Consider the following 24,194-nt stretch of genomic DNA (forward strand, 5'->3'; position numbering starts at 1 on the left):
ATCCACAAATCAGTTAATGTGATACATTACATTAGTGAAATGAGGGATAAAAATCATGATTATCTCAACAGATGCAGAAAAGACATTTAACAACATTCAACATCCATTTATGATAAAAACTCTCAACAACGTGGGGATAGTGGGAATGTACCTCAACATAATAAAGACTGTATATGACAAGTTCACAAGGAACATCATACTTAGCAGTGAAAAACTGAAAGCATTTCCTTTAAGATCAGAGAAAGACAAGGATGCCCACTCTTGCCACTTTTATTCAATATGGTATTAAAAGTCCTAGCCAGAACAATTAGGCAAGAAAAAGAAATAAAAGAAATCTAAATTGAAAGGAAGATGTAAAACTGTCATTATTGCAGATGACATGATCGTATATATAGAAAACCCTAAGGAGGCCATCAAAACAAAAACAAAAACACAAAAACACAAAACTGTTTGAACAAATAAATCCAGTAAAGTTGCAGGATACAAAATGAATATACAAAAAAAATATGTTGCATTTCTATACACTAATAATAAACTATCAAAAAGAGAAATAAAAATAAATCCCATTTACAACTAATTAAAAGAATAAACTACCTAGGAATAAAGTTAACCAAGGTGAAAGAACTGTATTTTGAAAACAACAAGACATTAATGAAAACAATTGAAGAAGACACACAAAAATGGAAAGATATTCTGTGTTCATAGATTGGAAGAAGTAATACTGTTAATATGTCCATAATACCCAAAGCCATTTACAGATTCAATGCAATCCCTTTCAAAATTCCAATTGCATTTTTCAAAGAAATAGAACAAATAATCCTAAAATTTGTATGGAACCACATACACACACACACAAAAACTGAATAGCCAAAGCAATCTTGAGAAAGAAAGCAAAGCTGTGGGCATCATGCTCTCTGATTTCAAACCATATTATAAAGCTATAGTAATTAGAATAGCATGGTATTGTCATAAAAACAGACACACAGATTGATGGAATAGAATAGAGAGCTGAGAAAGAAACCGACACATATACGATCAATTAGTTTACAGCAAAGGAGTCAAGAGTATACAATGGGGTAAAAACAGTCTTTTCATAAATGATGTTGGAAAAACATTGAAACTCAACCAGTATCTTACACCATACACAAAAATCAACTCAAAATGGATGAAAGACTTGAATGCAAGGCTTGAAACCATAAAAATCCTAGAAGAAAACATAGGTGGTAAGCTCCTTGACATAGGTCTTAGTGATGATTTTTTTGACTCTGACAACAACATTACATGGATTTACCACATTTTATTTACCTATTCATTAGTCAGACATGTGGGTTGTTTCCACTTTGAGGCTATTTTGAATAACACTGCTATGAAAATTCATGTACAACTTTTTGTGTGGACATATGTTTTCAGTTCTCTTCGGTATATACTTAGGAGTAGATGTTGAATCAAATGGTAACTCTATGTTTAGGATTTTGAGAAACTCCCATATTATTTCCCAAGTGGCTGCACCATTTTACATTCCCCACCAACAATGAATAAAAAGTTCAAATTTCTCCACATCCTCTATCCTTGCTTTTGTGTCTTTTTTATTATGGCCACCCTAGTGACTTTCAAGTGGTTATATACTAATATTTTTTAATCAACATAAATCCAAGTCCAAGCCCCTGCCCTTCTGTTTTGGGGTGAAATTCAAACTCTTTTAACTCTATGGGCCACAGAGTTGCGTCAGGAGGGAAAGAATCAGAGAATTTGGCTTAGGCTTGAGATGACCAGGAGAGAATGCTGAAGAAATATTAGAATGAACTAGACAGGAAGGGTTTCTTTTTTGATTCTAGATCAAAATGCTCCAAATCAACTCGCTCAATGATTAAATTGCTGAACTTATATATTTAGTGAGAAATGTTTTCCTTAACTGTTATTTATAGCAATTCATGTTGAATGGGATGCTTGTAACAAATTCTGTAAAGTTTTAATTGGCTTTCATTCTGCCTTCATAGCAGTATCTCAATGAATATTCTATGTGTAGCTTGCTAATAGACACAGGGTGGTTTAATTTTCTTATGAAATAGTTCATATTCATAAAATATATTTCATTACTAAGAGCCACATTTCTGTATTTCAAATATATATACACTGGGTATTGACTCCTTTAGGATCTTTTAAAAATATTTTTCTAACTTTTTTACATTTTTTTAAGATTTCTTTTGCCAATTTTCAAATAGTATGCTCCATTGCCTTTTTAGGTTACTTTTTACTTTTTAAAGTTTTTCTTAGCCTTTTTTTTTAACACATCCTTTAGCACTTTTTGGATTTTAAATCAATTTACTTTTACTCTTTTTAAAAGTAATTCCACAGTTATGTTAATGTATATCAAAATCTGAAGTATTAATATATGAATCATAATAGTAATCCTGTCAAGGGGGTTTCAGTTCCTTTAAACAGATTTACCCTTTTAAGTGACTCTCTCTCTCTCTTTTTTTTTTTAATTGAAGTATAGTCAGTTTACAATATTGTGTTAATTTCTGGTGTACAGCATAGTGGTTCGGTTTATATATATATATACACACACATTTTCATATTCTTTTTCATTATATGTTATTATAAGATATTATAGTTCCCTATGCTATACAGTAAGGCCTTGTTGTTTATCTATTTTATATATATAGTAGTTTGTATCTGCTAATCTCAAACTCCTGATTTATACCTCCACCCTCCACCGTTTTCCCCCTGGTAACCATAAGTTTGTTTTCTATGTCTGTGAGTCTGTTTCTGTTGTGTAAATAAGTTCATTTGTGTTAGTTTTTAAGATTCCACATATAAGTGATATCATATGACATTTTTCTTTCTCTTTCTGGCTTACTTCACTTGGTATGACAATCTCCATTTCCATCCATGTTGCTGCAAGTGGCAATATTTTATTCTCTTTACGGCTGAGTAGTATTCCATTGCGTATGCATATATATATTTATACATACACAAATATATGCCATATCTTCTTTATCCAGTCATCTGTTAATGGACATTTAGGCTGCTTCCATGTCTTGGCTGTTGTAAATAGTGCTGCTATGAACATTGGGGTGCACCTGTCTCTCTTAATGATATTAATTCTGCCTTTTTAATGATGATCATGGTCCTGTAATGAGCACACAAGGAAAGCAGGAGTTAAGCAGTGTAGCTTTCATTAAACTCTTTTATCCAGAAATACTGCTGAAACTATTTGCACCCATATAGCAGGAGAATGAACAATAAATAGAACGGATGCTGATGATACACATTTAAGGGGCCTATTTAGGTGCTCCTGGGTGAGCATCAGTTGACTTTTATCCCAAAGCAGATCTCAGGGGCCACACTTCTTTCTAGTTCACCCAATGATGGACATAAGCTATTAGAGTGTTGCCCTGTAATTAGTTCCACACCACTGGTAAGAACCTGTTTGAGCTCTGGCTGATCCTCTTCTGTATTTGTTTTTGATTCTACAACTACATTGTTAGCTCATTGAAAACATAGGCATTTTCTTGTATCACTTTGTGTCATGTATCATCCTAGCTCACAGCAACTTGTTTGTTATTATGATAAACATGCCTTGTGATATTTTGATTAGATTATCCTTTAAAGAAAAAAAATTGGGCATTGGAGCTTTTTTGCCTAAACATCTGTTTATGTAGAAGCATATCTTTTGCTATTACCATTTCTCTCCATTTCCCCAATACATGCAAACTCCCCCAAACATCTTGCAGTTTCTTCCTAGTCAAATAATATTTTCAGAGTTTTAAGTGGAAGCCCAGAATTGTATCTCTGTTATTTCTCTGTGCAGGGGGAAAAAAATCTGCATTTGGAGGTCACAATTAATCTCTGATGGACACTTAATTCTCAGGAAGATTTACTAAATTCTTCAGATGCAATTTTAAAACTGGAGCTCAGAGAAAGATAGGGGATCAGAAAGTCAGAGTGGAAAGAGAAAAAAAAAACCCTCCAGATGAGAGGCTCAGTCTGGTGTGTCATCACATTTGTCTTGCAGAAATGAATGTTTTAATGGGTCCTGCATCTCGGGTCAGCAGGCTCGGCCAGCTGATGGGGCTCTGGCTGTTTTAGGGTGGGCCAGCGAGCGAGAAACCTGCTAGCTTAAGTTCTAAAGGTCTCCCGAGTCATATTACAAATACATTCCTAGGGAATTTCATTGAGAAGCTTTTAAAGCAGTTTATGTGCACTGCAGTAATGGGTAAACTCGCTATTTTGACACATTGCAAAAGAATGTTTTTGAAAAGAGAAACACTCCTAGTAAAAACAGACAAATGATGGAGAGACATTTCATTGTAGCTGAACTCTGAGTTGATGTAGGTGTTGAAACAGCCAGTTCCCAGCTCGCTATTTAAATACCTATATACTGAATTAGTTATTCACCAGGGGGAGATGTTGAAGAGAAGTAAAAATGATACAATTAAGTTACGAATATAGGAGATACAGTCCAAAATATCCCAACTGTCCTCTTTTTCTTCTTTAACGAGTGTCATTATATTTTGATGTGTTTAATAATACAGCAGAGGTTAAATGAAACATGAAAAAGGGATGTACATTAAAATTGAGATAACTCTTCCTTCAGTGAAGTGGAACCCAGCAGATGTAGCAGCACACTGTAATTGCTGCCTGTTTCCTGTCAGTCTGATTAAGTTGCATTGTCCCAGCTCCAAGTGTAAGAATCAGTGGCTTCCCATAGGGCACAGCATGGGATGACGGGCAGAGGCAGAGGCATAACTACATGCACCTCCTGCTTCTCCTGGTAATAGTGTAGACATACAATATACATTGATGACATATAAAATCAATAGGCTGTATAGTGTATTAAGAGCGCACTATAATCCGTCTTCTCAAAGTTACATCCCAGGAAAGCCAAATAAACCATAACACCCTGCAATCTGAGGCTCGGTGAACCAATCTGCTAGCTCCAGAGCCAAGGACTTGGGGTGCTCATTTTTAAAGGAAACATAGAGATTTAGATTTAATCTAAATTTGACCATGTCTGAGATCTGCCTATTGCTTTTCTTTCTTCCCCCACCCCAATGGTGTACTGTGGTTTCTGAACCAACCCGTCAATGGACAAATATCAGGCACAAAAGGAAGTAGAATGTTGTGCTAGGATGTGTAGGGGATAGGTGCCGGAAAGTTTATGATCCACTTGGGGAGACAACACCAACATAGCACGAAACAATTAGGGAACTATTAGGAGATACACCGTGTGAGCAGGAGTTCAGGGAAGGGGCAGCTTGCTGTTGCCTGGAGTAGGGGGAAAGGGGTTCCATATGGATGGAGCATGAACGAGGCCTTGGAGGATAGGTGAGGTTTAAATAAGAAGAGAGGAGGAGAGAAAGCATCCCAAGGTGTGAAATCTTGGTGACCCAAAATGTCCAGGTCAAAATGAGCTTGGCAGACCTTGAAGCGCTAAGTCTGACTTGCTAGATGGTACAAAGATAAAGTTAAGTAGAGATTTATTGTGTGACACTCCCAATAAAGGCACCACGCCGCAGTGATCTTCTAGACTCTATAAAAGTAAATATAATAATGATCACCTTCAATAGAAGCTATCAGATTGGTTTACTTTCACTGAAAATGTCTCTGATGTGCATTTTTGTATTCAGTTGAACAAAAGCCATAGCCACAATAGAAATAGTTGAAAAGGAAGAGGAACACCATCATCTGACTTGAATATTTGATCCATATAAAGTGATATGACTAATTTTTTTTCTGATGGTGTTAAAGAGATGTGTTGCTCTCATGTAAATACAGCTAACACTGATATATGGCAAATGAACCAAAATATGCTATATTATGTTGGCTGTAAATAATTTGGATTCCTTACCTAAAAGGGGATATAAGGACCTTCAGTTCTGCAACCTGCCCTCAATGTGCTTCCTTCATAAGGCCTGAGAGAGGAAATGAGAATTATAAATAATTCTAATACTTCATAGACAGGACTAAGAGGACAGGGTCTAAGGAACTTCAGAGGGGAGACAGATGATTTACAGCTGCCAGCAATCAATGCATATCATTTCTTGTCTGCAGGTTAGGTTCCAGTGTGACTTCAAGTTCATGTCCTTAGGTAGCACATGTCACTTGCGAACCCTGCAAACAGTTCCTGGGTGTCAACAGAGCTTGGATTTAGTAACTTGCCATCTTGTGTGAAAATATCAGACCTTGCAAAAAGGAAAAATAAAAAAGATCAGTCAGTCAATTGATTATTAGTATGTGTATGAGCCCTTGAATTAAAGTTTAGAATGATTATGGCTCTTTTTATGTCCAGAAAAGGAATACTTCCTTTGAGCTGTTGTAGGCACATTTGACTGACTGAGATTGAATTAACTGGATTCATTTGTACAGTAGCTCAGACAGAAAGAAGCCAAGCTATTTTAGATGCTCCTAATGACATTAACCTGTTTCCCTGCGTCTCATTGTTTCCCTGCTCATCCTCCTCCTGAGTGACTGGACGTATTGCAGGGACCTTTCAAAAATTTCCAACTCCCCACTCTCTAAAGAGTTTACCTGTGCTTAAAGATGCAAATCCCCTCCCCCTCCGCTTCCCTGTGACACTTTCTTTTTTCAGCTCTGTCCTCAGCACACTGCTCAGAGGTGGACCGATCTGATGGTCATAGTCAAGAGACATGGGTCTTAAGCCTGAGATGTTCTCTGCTCCTTCCTATGTCAGTCTCAGTGCTTCCAGTGAGGACCAACAGTTAGTTCCTTCCCCAACACCAGCTTTCTACAAAGCTCACTTAGATGGTTGGTTACCAACTTTATTCCTTGGCAGTCTGACATAAATTCTTGGTGGGAATGGTGGAGCAAAAGGACAACACTATCAACTATTTTGAAATAGCTCTTCCCCTTGCACAACAGCCATTAGTCCTTGGACCAAGATGGTGCGACCCCACCCTTTCTTTTGTAGGCTGTACTTTTGTAAGTGATAGCTTGGTCTTCCTTCTAAAAATAGATGTATGACATAAAAACATACTCTGCTGCCCATACAAATCATACCTACTCTCTTTCACATAATGCTATCTTCTTAAATTAAGTAAGAATAACCTGTGTTAAAAGAGTTTCCCTACTTGGAAAGCAATTTACTTGCTAGCTAAAAAAGGAAAACACAAAAAAGGCCAATACTGTGGTTAGTGTTTGTGTGAACAGCCATCATCCCTAAGCTATCTGGAAGCCTACTAAGTTCACCTCATTAGCATAACAAAGACATTCCTATCTCTCAGGAAATTCCAAGGGGTCCTGAAACTCCCTGCCAGGAACCTGGGACAAAGACCAGACAAATTCCTTATCACAGGTAGATAGGCAGAATTGGACAAATCTAAGCTATCTTTAGCAAGACAGTTGACAGAATACCTTTCCATCTTGGTGGAAAATATATAGAAATATTCGATAGGTAATAGTGTAGTCGGTGGATTTCATAGTTAGTTAAATAATTATACCCAAAGGGTATTATATAATGGATTATATAATGGATTAACCTAGAGGAATGAAAATTAAATGGGGCCAACGAAGACATGCCTATCAAGTTTCCAGAAGACATAAAACTATGAGGTATAGTTAATGTTTTAGAAAGTCAAACAAAAGTTCAAAAGCATTTCACCCATAAAAGAAGTGCGAGAACACGTATCTCCACGGCCAGTTGTCAGGGACCTGGGCTCCTTCTTCGTGTCTGCTCCACAATTTTTGCCTTCCATTCTGAAGTTTAGTACATGGTCCACGATGACAGCTGGAGCTTCAACTATAACAGTCATACTCCAGGCAGGAGGAAGAAAGACGAATAAAGGAAAAATGACTACAACTCCCAGCTGCTTTAGTTTCCTATAAAAAGCCTTCCAGAAGTTTCTACAAACTTTCACTTATAATTCGTGGGCTTGAACTTAGACACTTAGCTGAAAGAGAAGCTAGAAAACATAATTGTTTGTTCGTTTGTTTGTTTTGGTTAAGCACTGTACTCTCCTACCTCCAAAACCAACCAACCAACCAAACGAACAATAAAAATTTCCATCTTAAAGGGCTGAAGGAGAACAAAAACAACAAAGCAAAATTACCAAAATGAATGTCATCTTGATTTTACATTAAAATGAGTTTAAAAATTATTCAAAAAACCCCTCAGTTTTAAGTATAAGTGAAAAAGTTTGCTAAATAAAGTACCAGCAAATGTAATCAAGTAATGTAGTAAAGAAATAATATTTGTCAGAATAGAGACTATTTCAAAATGCAAAGATGGTTTCTTTGAATACCAAAGTCCAGTTCCTCTGCTCAGAATTCACCTGAATTGGCTTCCCTCTTGACTCAAGTTTTTGTTTTGTTGTTTTTTTTTTTTCTGGGTTCTCATTCTTCAAAACAAAAAGCAATGCTGCAATGAGTATACAGACAGTGCTGCAATAAACATCTTTGTACATCTTTGGGGACAATTTTGAGTTATCTTTCCTGAAAATGGAATTTACCAGTAAATCAACATGCAGTCACATTTTACATTTTGTTAAATCTGACAACTTGTCCTTCCAGAAAGTCAGTTCACAGTTCCTATCAGTGCGTGGGGGTGCCTGTTTTTCATAACTTTGCCTAACACTGATTATTATCATAATCAAAAAAACCCCCAAACATTTGATAATGAGATAATGGGGAAAAAAGTAGCATTTGGTTGTAGTTTTAATAGTATTTCTTTTAAGTAAAATCATAATCTTTCAAATGCCTATTGACTATTTTTTCCTTTTCTAATATTGCATTTTCATCTCTGTTTTGTCTTTATCTTGCTGATTTGGAGAAATATCTTCTACTTAAAAGATAATTGTTCTAGTTTGTTATTTACCTATTAACATTGCGGTTAGTGTATTTCCCCATCATTTTAAGTTTTAAAAGTTTAAAAATTTGTAGCTTTAAAATGTGTTCCATTTTTTCTACCCTAAGGCTTCCAGTCTTAGTGTCATGTTATAAAAGCCTTCTCTACAATTAGATTAGAATTCCTTTCTTCTAATATCCTTTCTTTTTTTTTTTTTTCATTTAAACATCTAATTCGTTTGAGTTTTGCCTTTGTGAATGGTGTGAAATAGATGCATATGTTCCCCTACCTCAATGTTAAGGCATTTTTCCTAATACAGAAATGTCATTTTTATAATATATTAAAGGTTCATCTTTACTAGGAATAAATTTTATTGTAAACTTATAGGGCCTATATGAAGAATATTATAAAATGTAACTGAAGAGCAGTTTGTGAAACTGGAATAAACGGAGAACTGTACCATATTTCTAAACTGGAAGGATCAATATTGCACAGATTCCCCTTATTCCCAAATTCACATATACACTTAATGCTACTCAAAACAAAAGCTCAATAGAATATTTTGGAACATTACAAAATGGTTTGAAATTTAATCTGAAAGATTTGAAGTCTGAAATTTAACCAGGGAGAACTGGAAAAAGAAGCATTATGAAGGAAACTTGACCTACAGGATGTGGAAATAGATTATAAAGGCAGAATAAATGAAAAGTAGGAGGGAGAGCGCTCCAAAAGGAGACAAATAAGTGTACAGAACAAAAGTCAAGAAAAAGACTCTAGTAGTTAGTAATTGATAAAAACAGCATTTCATACCAGCGAGGAAAATACACGTTATTTTAAAAATAGGGGAAGAGGAACTGGAACATTATGATCCAGTTATTTTGCTAAAAATGTAGTTAGATCTTTACATCATACTCATGGATAGCATAGAGAATTAAAAGTAAAACATAACAGCAACAAACTAGAAAAAGTTGTAGATAAGCGTGTTTTTGACTTTATAGAAGATACATCCGTTCTAAACACTCAGGTGAAAGAAAAAAATCACAAAGGAAAATTTTATGTTATTTACCTTATGTGAAAAGTAAAACTTCCAAACATCAAAACACCATAAGCACAAATACAAAGCAGATTACTAGCTGTGAAAAATATTCTTAATATATAAGGATTAATAATAAATAGTGCCTAACCAAAAGAAAAATGGGTGAAAAATGGGCAAAAAACGTGGCAGAACAATACAGGGAAAAGGAAGACAAGTGACCGACAAAGACAAAAATGTCTTCCTTGCTGCTAATCAAAGGAATTCAAATTAAAACAATAGGGAAATAACATGTTTTACCTAATTTTGCAACGATTTAAAAAATACTAATGATATTGTTGGCAAGGGCAAGGTGACACAAGTACTTATATGTTTCTGGTGAGAATGTAAATTGTTTCAGGCTTCCTGGAAGACAATAAATCAATATATATCCAAAGTTTTAAATATATTTTCCACATCTACCTAGTAGTTCTATTTTTAGTAAATCATTTCAAAGAAATAATCAAATATATATGTATATAGAGAGCTATGTAAATTGCTTACTGTAGTAATTATTTTTAAAATTTATTATGAAGTATTTAAAAGATACAAAGGCATAGATGAATGCAGTGAACATCCATGTACCCAGCATCTAGTCTTCATCTGCTGGTGAGGAGATCAGTCATTATCAATAGAGTTGAAACCCTCTGTGCGTCCTTCTCCCCATGCCTTCACCCTCCCTCACCTCCAGAGGTAAACGTGGTATTTATAATTATGATGCCACATTATTCCATTACAAAATTCCTATATAGCCAAACTTGAGGGAATTGATAAATAAATTATGACACCTTGAAGTGGTGAAATATTATATGTTAAAATAGTGAATAAAATTTTATTTTCATTATTATACAAATAATATATACACATTATTAAATATTTAGAAAAGTAAGTTCAAAATTAAACAAAACTCATTTGTGAACTTTTTAATGATGGCCATTCTGATTCATGTGACGCAATACCTCACTGTAATTTTGATATGCATTTCTCTGATGATTAGTGATACTGAGTATCTTTTCATGTGGCTATTGGCAAATATACGTCTTCACTAGAGAAATGTCTATTTAGGTCGTCTGCCCATTTTTGGATTGGGTTGTTTGTTTTAGAATATTCTTTTAAAAATAACTGCTGTATGGTATTTCATTATATAGATGAGTTTTTACTCTTTTGGGGTATTTTTGTATTATTCCAGTTTTTCCTTATTATAAATAAAACTGCAGTAAATGTATTTGTTCCAAAATCTTTGCTATACAACTGTTATTTAATAGGTAAATTCCTAGGAGTGGAATTTTTTAGTTTAAAATTCTAAACAAATACAACCGTTCTTTAGGAGAATAGTAACATGATGTATTGTTAAGTAAAAAAGTAGACTACAAAATAATTTATGCAGTACGTTTGCGAATGTTAAAAGATGTATGCAAAGTGAAGATGCTGAAAGGAAATACAGTATATCAAAATGTTAACAAGGTATCTCTGGGCAGATGGATAATGACTTATTTTTATTTGCTTCTTCATGTTTTTCTATGTTGTCTAGCTTTTCTTCAGTAAGCATATATTACCTTATTGATCAGAAACAAAGTAAGGGTTTTTAAAATAATTGAATAAATATTAAACAATTACACAAATACAAGGTCCGGGGAATAAAGCTTCACAACAGTCCTTGCGAGAAAGACCTGGGGTTCTTAGTGAACCACAAGCTCAAAGTCAACAAGATGTTAAAGCTGTTTAACAATAAAGTGCCCTATTACATTGTCTAGAAGAGAGCAAAATAATAGTCCTTCCACAGCCTAAGTCTGTGGGACTACAAATGCCACACTGTATTCTGTAGAGATGATATGGGGTGTTCACATAAGTGGCACTAGGTTGTTAAAAGGGGTCGGAAGCTGGTGCAAATTACTGGGCCCAACCATCCAGAAAGGCACCAGGGGCTGATTATATTGTATACCAACACAAATCCCCATTGCTGGGGATGCCTGAAAACAACTTTTTTTTTTCATTAGGGTTCAAACCCCCTTCCTGGCAGCTTTCTGTTTTAAGAGTGAAAGTAACTAGAAGTCTGAACCATGGTGTTGAAGGAAGAATGGTAAACTTAAGCTGAACCAAGGCCAGCATTTAACTCCAGAGGAATACAGTCTGGGGAAGGGGGCATTCAGACTTTCAAGGGGATGATTAGAGAGAGGCAAGTGACTGCACAGTGATTGTAGCTGACATGCTATTTTTGGAACAGGCATTGGGAGAGGGCTTAGCCTCTGGCAAGAGCAGGTGAGGTTTTCAGGGACTGGCAGGAGTCCAGACCTGCAGACACACTATGGAATACAGTAAGGTCTGCATTCCACAAAAATGCCCAGGAACCATTCTGGAGTCATTGTCACAACTAAGATGCTAAGAAGTGTAAAATGTCTGTATTTTTCTACTAAATTAAAATTTTATCTTGACTCACCATTTCTACTTAGTGGCAAAAAAAATTTTACTCTGGTTAATCTTTGTTTTCTTGATCACTTCTATATATGTGTGTGTGTGTGTGTTTGTGTGTGTGTATGTGTATTATTCATTTTGGGTTTATTCTCAGACACTCTGGGGTTCTGTTTCTCTCCCATGACCCACGGTGAGGACTGCCTGATTCTGTCCAGCACTTCTTTCTGGGAGATTCTTGCCCTGTTAGCAGTCTCATGGTTGACACTCATGCCAGAGTCTGTGGTCATAAATGCCCCCTGAATTCCTTAACCCTTGTTCTGTCTGGTGATGAATTACTCAGCTCTGATCACCTGTATCCTAAGTCAGACCCCTGGCCAAATTCCCCAGGAAGAACCTCATCTCTGATGTCAGCTCCCAGCTGGGTCCTGGTTCGCTCACCTCTTTGTCTACCCTGGGTGGGCTCTAGTAAGTCAACAAGTCTTCCTTTACAGCAATAGTGGTCCCTTTGCTGTCTACTTCTTATAGAATAAAACAGCATAGACATTTTATGTTATACTGGGCAAAATCACAAAATCTAATTTCCTCTCTTGATTTCAGAAAGGTCAGTGACATAATTGCACAGAAAGTTTGATAAAAATAAAATGTATTCATCAGTTTCTGTGGAAGTGACTTAAATTATTTCAAAGCAAAAGGAAAGGTAGAATGTAAAATTGGGACATTCTTCTGTTACGGTTATCGTGAAAGAGAAAATCCAGAAATAAAAAGTGAAGCCACTTCAAGAGTGGCAAATAGCAAATGCTTTAAGGCGCAAACTATGGGAACAGATGGGCAAACGAAAGACTTACCAAGTGTATTAACTTTTCAAATAAGCTAACTGAATTACTGGCAGATGTGATTTGTGTCGCATTAGAAGAGGGTGAGCTGACCAGGAGCGTACCTCAAAGAATGGTGACAGTTATTTCAATAGACTAAGAAAGATCTGGCACAAAAAAATATGAAATTGATACTACTACTTATGAATTTCACTGAATTCAGTGGCATTTGTTGACAGTATTAGAGAGTCTAAAATTGTACCTGCCCACAGTAGAGGCTTACCTAATATTTGTTGAATGAACACAGTGGGGCTAGTTTAAACTACAAGTGTTCCAAATGAAACTTACAAAAAAAAGTCCCCTCTTACACATGTTAAACAAGATCAATTAAATAAGATCTTTCTTTGAAAGGAAACCTTTTTTTTTTTTTTTTTTTTTTTTTTGCTTTTAGGAGTTTCTCAGGTCTTATTTGCAAGGCTGGTCCTCAGCTAGGATTCACTCACTGGCCAAACCTGATGCTTACGATGTTGGGGTCTGTTCTGATTGGCTGATGTCCCTGCAGTACTGGCAGTTTACTCCTCTACTGTGACTGGCATCTCTGTATATCAGTCAAAAGAGCACTTTGATGCAGAGGCACAGTGGATCAATGGGGAGGGGATGGATGTTGAATTGATGGTGCTGGAAAAGCTGCCTAACTATTTGGGGGAAACAAATCATATTCTCACCTCACAGCACAGTAAATTAAAGAAGCAATAAAGAATTAAATGTTGAAAAAAAACCATTATAAAAATAGAAGTAGAAAAAATAGGTGGTGATCTGATTTTCTGTAGAGCAACAGAAAACAAAGGAAGCACTCATCAAGAAATGCTTGATACGTTGTGTCTAAGTGAAAAATTTAAATTTTGCATATCACAAAACATGGACCAAATTAAAAGGCAAAGAGTAAAATGGGGAAGAAACAATTTGCCACAGTTACAAAAAAAAGACCAATATAAAGGGTTTATATAAACAGATTATAAAAGCATTAAGGCCTCAATAGAAAAATGGGCAAAGGACATAAACAGGTAATTTACAAAAGAGGCAATGGCTAGTGAACATCTGAAAAAGCTGTTTAATGACAGTAATCCCAAATAAGTAAAAATAAAACAACAAAAGTTTTTTTGTTAACCTATCAAATTAGAATAGATTTTCTTTCTTTTTTTTGGGCAATGATATTAGTCATTACTAGGGACATTAGGAGAAAGCAGCATTCTCCATATATTGCTGTTAAGACTGAAAATTGCTGCCACTACTCTTAAAAATCAATTTGATCATGTATTTTAAGAGCCTTAAAAAAGATTTATATATATGGATCTAGTAGTTCTAATTATAGAAGTCTATCCTACAAAATAATCTTCAACTCAAAGATTTATGCACACAGATTTCCATTTTAGCATAATTTACAATAGCAAAACCCAGAATCTACAAACATTCAACAAGAGAAGTATGCTACGCTGGTATGATGCAAAATCGGCCCTCGTTTAAAATGAAGTAACAAAGGATTTTTAGTGACATGGGGGAAAATAAGTAGAGAAAGCAGAATGCAAAATTTTATACACAATAGGGTCAAGCCGAGGTTAAAAAAAAAAAAAAAAAGAAAGTTAAAAAGACTGGAAGGAAAAGACCCAAATATATCAACAGTGGTTAACTCTTTTTGGTGGGAATGAAGGCGTTCATGTTTTCTTATTTATAGTTTATTCCCTCATTTTATTCTTATGCTAGGTTGTCTATAATGGGCATGTGTTACTTTCTTAATCAGAAAAGAAATCATTATTTTGAAAGAAAATGTCTAGAATTAATCTAGATTTTAACCTGGCAGAAAACATCAGAGGACACCATAGTAATACATTGTTTTGTCATGTTTTTTAAAGCAGAATTTCACAGTTCTACTCAAACACAAGCCCTAAAGTAATAACTTTTTTTTTTGGCAGAGCATAAATAAATAATAACTAGGCAAAATAGTGTGTATTTAGTTTTTTTAAAAAAATTTTAAAATATCTCTATTAAAAAAAATTGAAGAATGAAATTTCCTTAGCAGCTCAAGGTTTAAGTAAGAACCAAGCATTTTTGTCTTATGCCATCATTACTAACTAGTTTAAAAATTATACTGTGGCATTTTGTTTCAGCCTTCATTTCTTGCAGTTTTGAAAGTATTGTTGGATCGCAAGACCAAGACGTACGATGTGGCAATAACTTGCTCCAAGCTTTCAGTAATCATTCTCCTCCACCTCCTCAGATCTTCATGGCTTGCTTTTAGAGTTATCTGTCTTCTTCCCAGAGTCTCAGGATATTCACACCCAAGTGAGAACCCATGCCTATCCCCCAGCTAGAGCCAGCCCCAGGCAAAACTGTCGAGAACTGAAGTTAGTGGCTCTTCTGTTCTCTAGCCCCATGTCTGGTGCCTTTCCACTCTCTCAAAATCTGCTTTCACATGCTTTATTCACACTAAACTACACTAACACTTTTGAGCATCTTCTATACACCAGGCTTCTGTTAAAGGCTTTCACTCACAATCACCTTGCAAGGGGTTATTTGCCTCATTTAACAGATGAGGATGCTGAAGCCCAGAGAGGTTAAGAAAGTTGCGTGTGGTCACACAGCTAGTTACATCCTTAGTTGTCTGATTTAAGAGCTGTGCTTATTCTCATTTGGTAGGGCCAGAACTTTGGACCATCAGGACCCTTTCCCAAGCCTTTAAATTCAATCATACAGACAATCTATTTCCCAACTAAAATTCAAATTGTTCTCAAATTGGAAAGAGTCTAAATCTTTTCAGTTTTCTCCTCAAATAATAGAAACTTCCTGAAGAATAAGGACATGGGCCTAATTACAGCTAGTAGTTCTATTAGTCGAAAAGAATGTTGCTAAATGAATTTGGGCACCATTCAGTTTTCTCAAATTGTCACACCTTTCCTGAAGCTGCATAATAGGTGACAAGAAAATTCTCAGGCTTGTCTTTCTTAGCATCATTTCCCCCCACTAATCTAAAAATCCTTCCAGCAGGTAATTAATTTCCCATTTTCCCTCTGTAACAAATCAACATTTAAAAACACTAATTCTCAAGGAATTCTTCTTTGCCCCTTAATCAATTCTTATTCTTCTAACTAGCTATAGGCCCTCAGGCAACTTACTCTGGGCCTCTGAGCTGCAGGTTTCTCCTCTGTAAAAGGAGGATTGGATTAAAACTGGTACAGCCTAAAGTTGTGGAAAGAATTAAATGAGATAATGCAAGTGAAGTTTCACCTTATTTCACTCCTACCTCTGATTCTTATTGGTATTGTCTCTATGTAAAGGTCACTATGTCCTCCTAAAGGTTTTCTTGACCTTTTTTTTTTTTTCTCTAGGACATTAAATTCCTATTTCTTAACTCTTTTCCAAAAGACCTTATTTTCCAATCATGTACTTACTGCAACTTCGTCATTCCATATTACGTTAAAAACAAGACCTTAACGGGGTTTGGATAAAGCCTGTAACAAATTTCTTTTCCATCTCCATTTCCACTTAGTCCTTCTTCTCTCAAAAACCTCTCCCTCCAAACAACCACCACCAAAAAACCCAGAGGGACAGGGAAACAAGGCCCTCAGAGTTGTCAGTTAAATAATTTTCATTTGGTGGTCAAAGAAAAAATGTTTGCCAAGAGGGTAGCTTTAAAGTAAGAAAAATAATTAAATTAAAGAAAGGATGATTTTCCTAACCAACTTGAAATTCATCCTCCAGCAGCAGCAGCGGTTGGAGTCCGTTCTCTGCTCAAGGGCGAGGTGCTCCGGGGCCTTTAACACCTGGCGGGGGCTCTTGTGAAAACCTGGCCAACCTCAGACATCCGAGATCACAGAAATGTTTATGGTGAATATAATGCAATGAGCTGGGAGAACGAAATAGTTCCCACCAAGTAATGCTTAATGGAAATGCTTTTGCTGACTTGATCATAAGGAATTCTTGCTGGTGGTTAAAACCAAGGAACTAGGGACCTAAAATCCTACAGCTGGAAGAGGGCTGAAGCACCCACTTAAGCTTAAGGAATACAAATCTTGTGTTCAGAAAACTTCCCACCCTCTCCTGTTAATGCATCCACTGATTAGAAAATGCCAGGGTCCTGGAAGTTTCTGATGACGGATAATCCTTTTTGTTTTTTTTCCCCCTCCTTCAGGGCTCCAGACAGTTGGTGCTTAATTGTCTACAATTTAAAGTTTTACATATCTTCCTTGGGCTGTCATACGTCCACCTAGCCCGCCCGGGACACCTCCCTAAATAATCTCTTGAGTAGAGAGTAATGATCTTCTCCTAGGAGACTTCTCCGGGAAAGGAACTGCGCGGGGCCGTTCAAATTCCGAGGCTCAGATTTCGTTCCTGGCAGGTCAGATGGTGCGGCCGGCGGGCCCGAGGGACACGCACAGCTGTCCCTGCAAGAGGCGCGGAGCACAGGTGCTCGGCCTCCCGCCACCGAAGTCGCAGGGAGACACTGCCGCACTGACATGTGAGTCGCAGGCAGTTTTTAACCTCGGATGCTCGACCCCGGTGGGGGGAAAAGAAGTCCGAACCACGCACAGGACGACTGTGCGGATTACAGCCCCCGTCCCTCGGCCACCCGCTTTCCGTTCACGCCAACGCAGAGCCTTGGATTTTCAAGTCGCGGTCCGAGTCTCCGCGGGCCGCATCTTCACCGTCGCTCGGCGCGGTCTGGACGGGCCCGGCGGCCGGGGCTGAGCTTGCCCCGCGGTCGGGGGGGCGTCCCTGTCCCCACGCGGGCGGCGGTGACCCCAGGCCCTCGGTCTGCGGTGGGCGTGCCCCCCGTGCAGCCCCGCGCGCCCCTGGGGCGCCGCTGTCTCTGTCGCCGGCCAAGCGCCACGCGACCTTCCCGCAAGTCGGGCTCGGGGCGCGCTCCTCGCGGTCGCTGCGCTGCCGCGGGCGCCCCGCAGCCCCGCCCGGCTCCCGCCGCCGGGCGCTGTCGCCGCCGGCCTCGCCCCGCGCCGCCTCCGCCCGGGCGCCGAGCTGCAGCTGCCTCGCCCGGCCTTGTCGCCGATCGTGCCGCAGCGCGACACGCGGGACCCAAAAGGCGCCGTCTCCTCGGATGGCCCCGCGGTCTCCTACCCGGGAGACATGCACATTTGATGGGATCTTTTATCAGTCCCAGCGTTTCCCCCAGGTGTTTAGCGACCTCATTTTAAATTATTACACCCTCTTAAGATTCATTCATCTCTTTCCTCTTCAGGGTTGTGGGTCGTTCAAAGTTTAGACTTGGAATATTGAAAAAAAAATTATCTACAGTTTTCTAAGAGGGCATCGGTGGGGACGGGGAACTGGATACAGGGGGGGTTTAACTTAGAGACAAAAATCATTTCACTGCGCGACCCAGGCTCTCAATGTTCCTCTCTGAACCTCAACTACTTCGCCTATAAAGTAGCATGGAAAACAGTTTTATCTCACCTGCCTTAAAGTAGAGGGTTGGTCAGATGACCTCATGAAGGATTTTCCAGGGCTAGGAACCCTAATGATTTGGTGATCTGTAGATTTGAAATTTAGGATTAGAAATACACCATTTCTTTAAAATAGTGAGTAGAGAGCATTTTCTGTGCATCAAGTATCAGAAGCAGGGGGTCCTTTTCTCTCCCTGTCACCGGATGGGGCAGGCTAAGGCTCTCCACACTCTGCATGTCAGTGTCACCAACACAAAACTGGAGAGTCAGACACGCGGATCATCTAGCCCTTCAGGATTCTTTGTGCCATTGCTTCTCTCCACTCATATTGATAACACGACCGTTAATTACATATTTTGAATTTCTCCTTTCTGTCTCAAATTTTCAATCCTGGAGAAAGAGAGAGAGAGAGGAAGAAGAAAAAAGCGACTAGCTCTCTTCTTTAAAATACCAAAAAAAAAAAAAAAAAAAAAAAAAATCAATCCCATTGATCAATGTGGAAAACCAAAGACCCAAATCCTCCATTACCCTCCACTGTGATTAAAATTGAAGTGTCCTGAAAAATGTCACTTCAGATTGCAAGGAAGCAGAATCTCCCTCCATCTCTTTCTCTCTGTCTCCCCCTCACTCTCCCTTTGTCTCTTTCTGTCTCTGTCTCTGTCTGTCTCTCTTTATTTATTTATTTCTGGGACGACACAGGGGCAGCTTGGGAATATGCCCTTACGTTTTTTGATTCAGGAGTTTTAAGAGGCCATATCTCAAAGCCAGCTGAGTTGACTGAATGCTGACTTTAGGTGTGCCCAGGAATCTGGTGCAGAGCCTTCCAAAAGAATCTAGAATATTTTTGCAGAATAAATTGCCTGTGTGTTTACATTACTGAATTATTTCATATATGTTGTTTTGACCCACCCTTTCCCTGGGTTTCAAAAGCCAACCTTCTGTGAGAGGGGGAGAAAAAGAAGGAAGATGTGTGAGCTCCCCCTGGTGCTTTCCTGTGTTCAGACGGGTTGAAAAGAATTGCAAGGAAACATGTCTACACAAGCAGAAGGAAAAATACGTTATCTGGATTATTTCTTGTTAAAAAGCCCCTTCCCTGCTGATGGACAGAAGATTTCAGATCAAGGTCTCCAGGCTTGGATTCTCTTGGATTCATTATGTCACCTTGTCAGTGTAGACCTGGCTTTATCAGCCAGTGTCATTTCTGCAAGAGCTGGAGGAGGAATCCATGCCTTGTCAGAGAACATGTTTACAAGCAAAATTTTAATGACTGTTTAAATACTCAGAATCAGAGATCTCTGTGGGTTCTGGTAAAGACTGTGGGGGAAATTCCACACAGTCTGCCAGATAATTTCAACAACAACAGTGGCCTTCAACAACTTGTCAACATCTATTTAGTTAGTCCTGCTTTTGGTCCACACAGTGGGGAATATAAAAGATACATGAACATAATCCCTGCTGAGATCTGGCCAAATCAGGACGGGACAAACTCCAGTGTTCATGGTAATAGATGGGACAATATTATCATGATTCTTTCACCTCGTAAGGAAAGGTTCCGCTTTGGGTTCATTTGGTTTTCTATGTGTGATTCTGGCTGAGTGGCGATCTTGTAAAGCCAAAATTGAAGATACCTGCTCTTCTGATGGTTCCTAGGATGCTCCTCTACTCCAAACTTAATCTCGGAGCAGTGAAGCCCACTCAGAAGACCGCAGCCAGTTTCAATGGTGCCTGTTCACGATCTCAAATTCCTTCAGCTCTCTGGTTTTTATTTCTCCCGACACCCAATGCTCACTCTCCTTGCTCTCTTTGCAGGACCGTTCCCCTTTCCTCTTCCACCCGCCGTCCCCTGTCTGCACTGAACTATGTCTGGGTGAGGCTCACTTCTTCCCTGACAATTCTCACTTGCACAGATTTCTCCCTTTCTAACTCTTTTTGTACCTATTGTTTGCCCCCCACAATGAGCTCTTCTTAGAGAGAGCCCCAAACCCTGATTCACAAAACCTGTGTGTGTATGTTACCGCTGGGTTGGACTTGGAAGCACTGGGGAGAATGGGTAATGGCTTTAAAAAGGGTAATGACTTTTGTTTCTTCTGTATCTTTGCACTACCAGAGTGTGCTGATATCTTTAAGGAGAGCGCTGCTAAATGAGTAAATTGAAATAATAATCCTGAGGGATTTTTTTAATCTCAAAAATTTTTTAAGTCCCATGTCTCTTAAATGAAAAATGGTCAAATTAAGGAGCCATTTCCAGGAATTTAATTTATGTATTAGTTGTGCTTTGCTTCCACCTCAAAGGGATTTAAGGTGGGCTTAAAATATTAGGAAAACTAGACAAGATTATTAATTCTGTCCCTGCCAGCTCTAAAATTGCATAGTTCTAGATCCCGATTTAAACAATAGAGAGATTTATTTTTAAAGGTAAAAGGCTTGCTTTAGACTCTCTCATTATCATGTTAAGAAGAAAATCACAGATAAAAAATTTCAGAAATATTTTCCCGTCTTCTTTGCCTAGCACACACACACACACACACACACACACACACACACACTCACACTAGAACTGTACTGGCAGTGAACATGGGTTGTTTAAAGTATAGCTATTTAACTGTCATATAAAGTGAAATCTATATTTTCTCTCCCTATATGACTATATATTTAACATCTCTATGCATATGTGTGTGCATACATATGTATATGTTATATACACACACTCCACGTTATTATTTCAAAGGGGATTTTGCTCCTTCTGGCTACCAGCAATAACTAGTCAATATTTACACTCTTGAATATCGATGATGTCGTGCATACACAGGAAAGCTGTGGAAAACATCTCCATTTTCAAACAGAGTTTTAATTATTTGTCAAGACTTCAATTGTTCACCATCTAATGTCACGGATTGGACCTCACAGTATGAAGTGTACTGTCCAGAACCCCCACAGTATTATAAATAGGCTTCTAAAGCCGGGTTGATTGATGTTTGGCATAAAACGCTATTCCTCTGAGCACATATATTCCTTCTGTTCACCATTTTCATAGAAAAATACCAGGGCTGATTTTTTATTCAAATCTCCAATTTATGCAGGGTTTAAACTACTAAATACTTAAAGCCTTTTTGCAGATCTTTTTTCCCTTTTCCATTAGGTAGGTAACTAAATCTTTTGCTTCACCACAAATAAGAACTGGAGATTTAGCAGATTCCTCTGGGGGAGAGAAAGAGTTTATTAATTATATTGAGAATCAAATAATATGCTTCTTTGACACTAATGTTCCATCTTTCTCCACCCCAAGTATCCTATGGGACAATTTTAAAGCCTTTATCAGGGTCTAGATTAGTGCATTTATGGTTCCTTAGAAGAAGGAATTTAATGAATGGCATTCTGAGTTGAAGAGAGAATTTGAGATGTTTTAAGATTTAAGCTGCAACAGTGAAATGATTTTTTTTCAAAGTATGTCCCAGGGATCGTAATATAAAATATCAAAAAAAAGCACAGTAATGTCCATTTTCATGAGTTTTAATAAATTGCTAATACTGATGAAATGTAAATTTTTCCTTCATGACCCTTATCTGTATTTGACAGAGTCCTACAGAAAACTTTAAGTACCTGTTTAATGCAATTTACAAGACTTTGCAGAGATTCCCAGCAATCGAGAATGATGAGTGATCCTGAAAATGTTTATTTTGACAATATTAAACCAAGTGCTCTACCCGGCTTGAGCTGGTTTTTGCTAGTGTCTGTACTGGCAGCTTTATCAAGAGTGTGCTTTTACATTATAGTCTCTTTATTAGGAACAAATTCTACTTGAATATAATTCTACTTTTACCCGATGGTTAGCAAAATCGTTAATATTTACTGAGTGCCTATTATATACCAGACCCTGCTCTAGGCACATCCCATGTTTTATTGCTCTGGGCTTTTCTGGCTGCTATGTAAAGGAAGATATGTTATTATCGCGCTTTTAAAGGATGAGAAAGTTGAGGCATAGAGTTAAAAGTGACTTTCCCAAAGTTTCCTGCTGTCTTAATCGCTTTGGGCTGCTATAACAAAATACTGTAGACTGGATGGCTTGTAAACAACAGAAGTTTATTTCTAACAGTTCTGGAGGCTGGGAAGTCCACGATCAAGGCGCCGGCAGACTCAGTGTCTGGTGAGAGCCCACATTCTGGTTCATGGACAGCTCTTGCTGTCTGTAACCCCACGTGGCGGAGCGGGCAAGGGAGCTGTCTCAGCCGCTTTTATAAGGGCACTATTCCCACTCCCGAGGGCTCCACCCTCACGACCTAATCACTTTCCAAAGGCCCCACCTCCTAATACCATCACACTGGGGTTAAGTTTCAACATATGAATTCTGGGGGGACAAAAACATTCAGACCATAGCACCTGCCTAGTGTACAGGGAAGGTCGGGACTGAACTGCTGCAGTGCAAACTTACCATCCACTGTCTGTAAAGGGCCGGTTAGTAATTATCTCAGGCTTTGCAGGCCATACAATCTCTGTCACGACTCCTCAACTCTGCTGATGTAAGTGCAAAAGCAGTCACAGATGATACGTAAACGAATTTTGTGACTCTCTCCTAATAAAGCTTTATTTACTTAAAAACAAGTGGTGGGCCAGGTTTGCCCCACGGCTATAATTTGCTGGCTCCTGCACTAAGCTGTTCTGCCTGACTCCTCGGTGCAGACAAAACCCACTAATTGCTCCTGACTTTGGCACAGGTGGGTCCCCACGCAGGGGGAGTCTTCAGAATAGGCACAAGCAATGTGAACTGAGGGCCCCAGAATTTCCCTCTAACGTTGGCACCAGCCCCTAAACATCATTGTTGGAGACTTTGAAAGGCTCTGCTTAGATACAATATACTTGTAGGAGTGGAGTTTTGAATGAACTCATGAGTCTTTATTATGATTGCATGGTGAATTAGAAGTGCTTAAAATGAAGCTGGAGTACATGTCTGCTTGGACTTCTAGTGTTCTGAAGGCTCCTTATGCCCACCTACAAGATGACCTTACTTCATCCTCTAAAGCTTATTGGAGCCCCAAGTTACTCTTACTGCAGATCTTGTTTTGTTTAATGGGACTTTTAACATGTTCCCTGGGGTCAGTCTGGGCTGATCTAGTGGCTGGCTTGGTGTTGTGCCTTATGCTTGCAAGTCTTTAAACCAGTAGCCCAAGGACCAGGTCGTACCCACCTGCTGGCTAGCACCCTCTCTGGAATTACATTTTCCTCTGTTCCTAGACCCTCCATTACTACAGTTGTTCCATGACTATGTGTTAGAAAGTAGATATTCTCTCTCCCTGCCCGCGCAGGATTCATTGTCCTTCCCATAAGATGCTATATTCTTCAGGACAAATTGAGCTTCCTAGCTACTGAAACTCATCAGTGGCTGCCTCCCTGCCCCAGTGAACAGATGAAGGTCTAGTCCTGGCTCCTCTAACGGCAGATTGCCTGCTCATGCTTGGCCCTGGGGCAGGAATAACTACTCCCAGACTTTACAGCTTTGCCTTTCTTTCATACTCAAAAGCTAAGTAACATGACCACAGAGTATAGTTGTTATATGAAAGTTGCACAAGGATTTGGCCTTATATTTCTCTGAAATAGCAAGATAATGAGAACACAAGCTTGACTGGATTGGCAAGATTACAGAT

Source organism: Camelus dromedarius, chromosome 28, assembly GCF_036321535.1.
Source record: "Camelus dromedarius isolate mCamDro1 chromosome 28, mCamDro1.pat, whole genome shotgun sequence".
Classification (NCBI taxonomy): Eukaryota; Metazoa; Chordata; class Mammalia; order Artiodactyla; family Camelidae; genus Camelus; species Camelus dromedarius.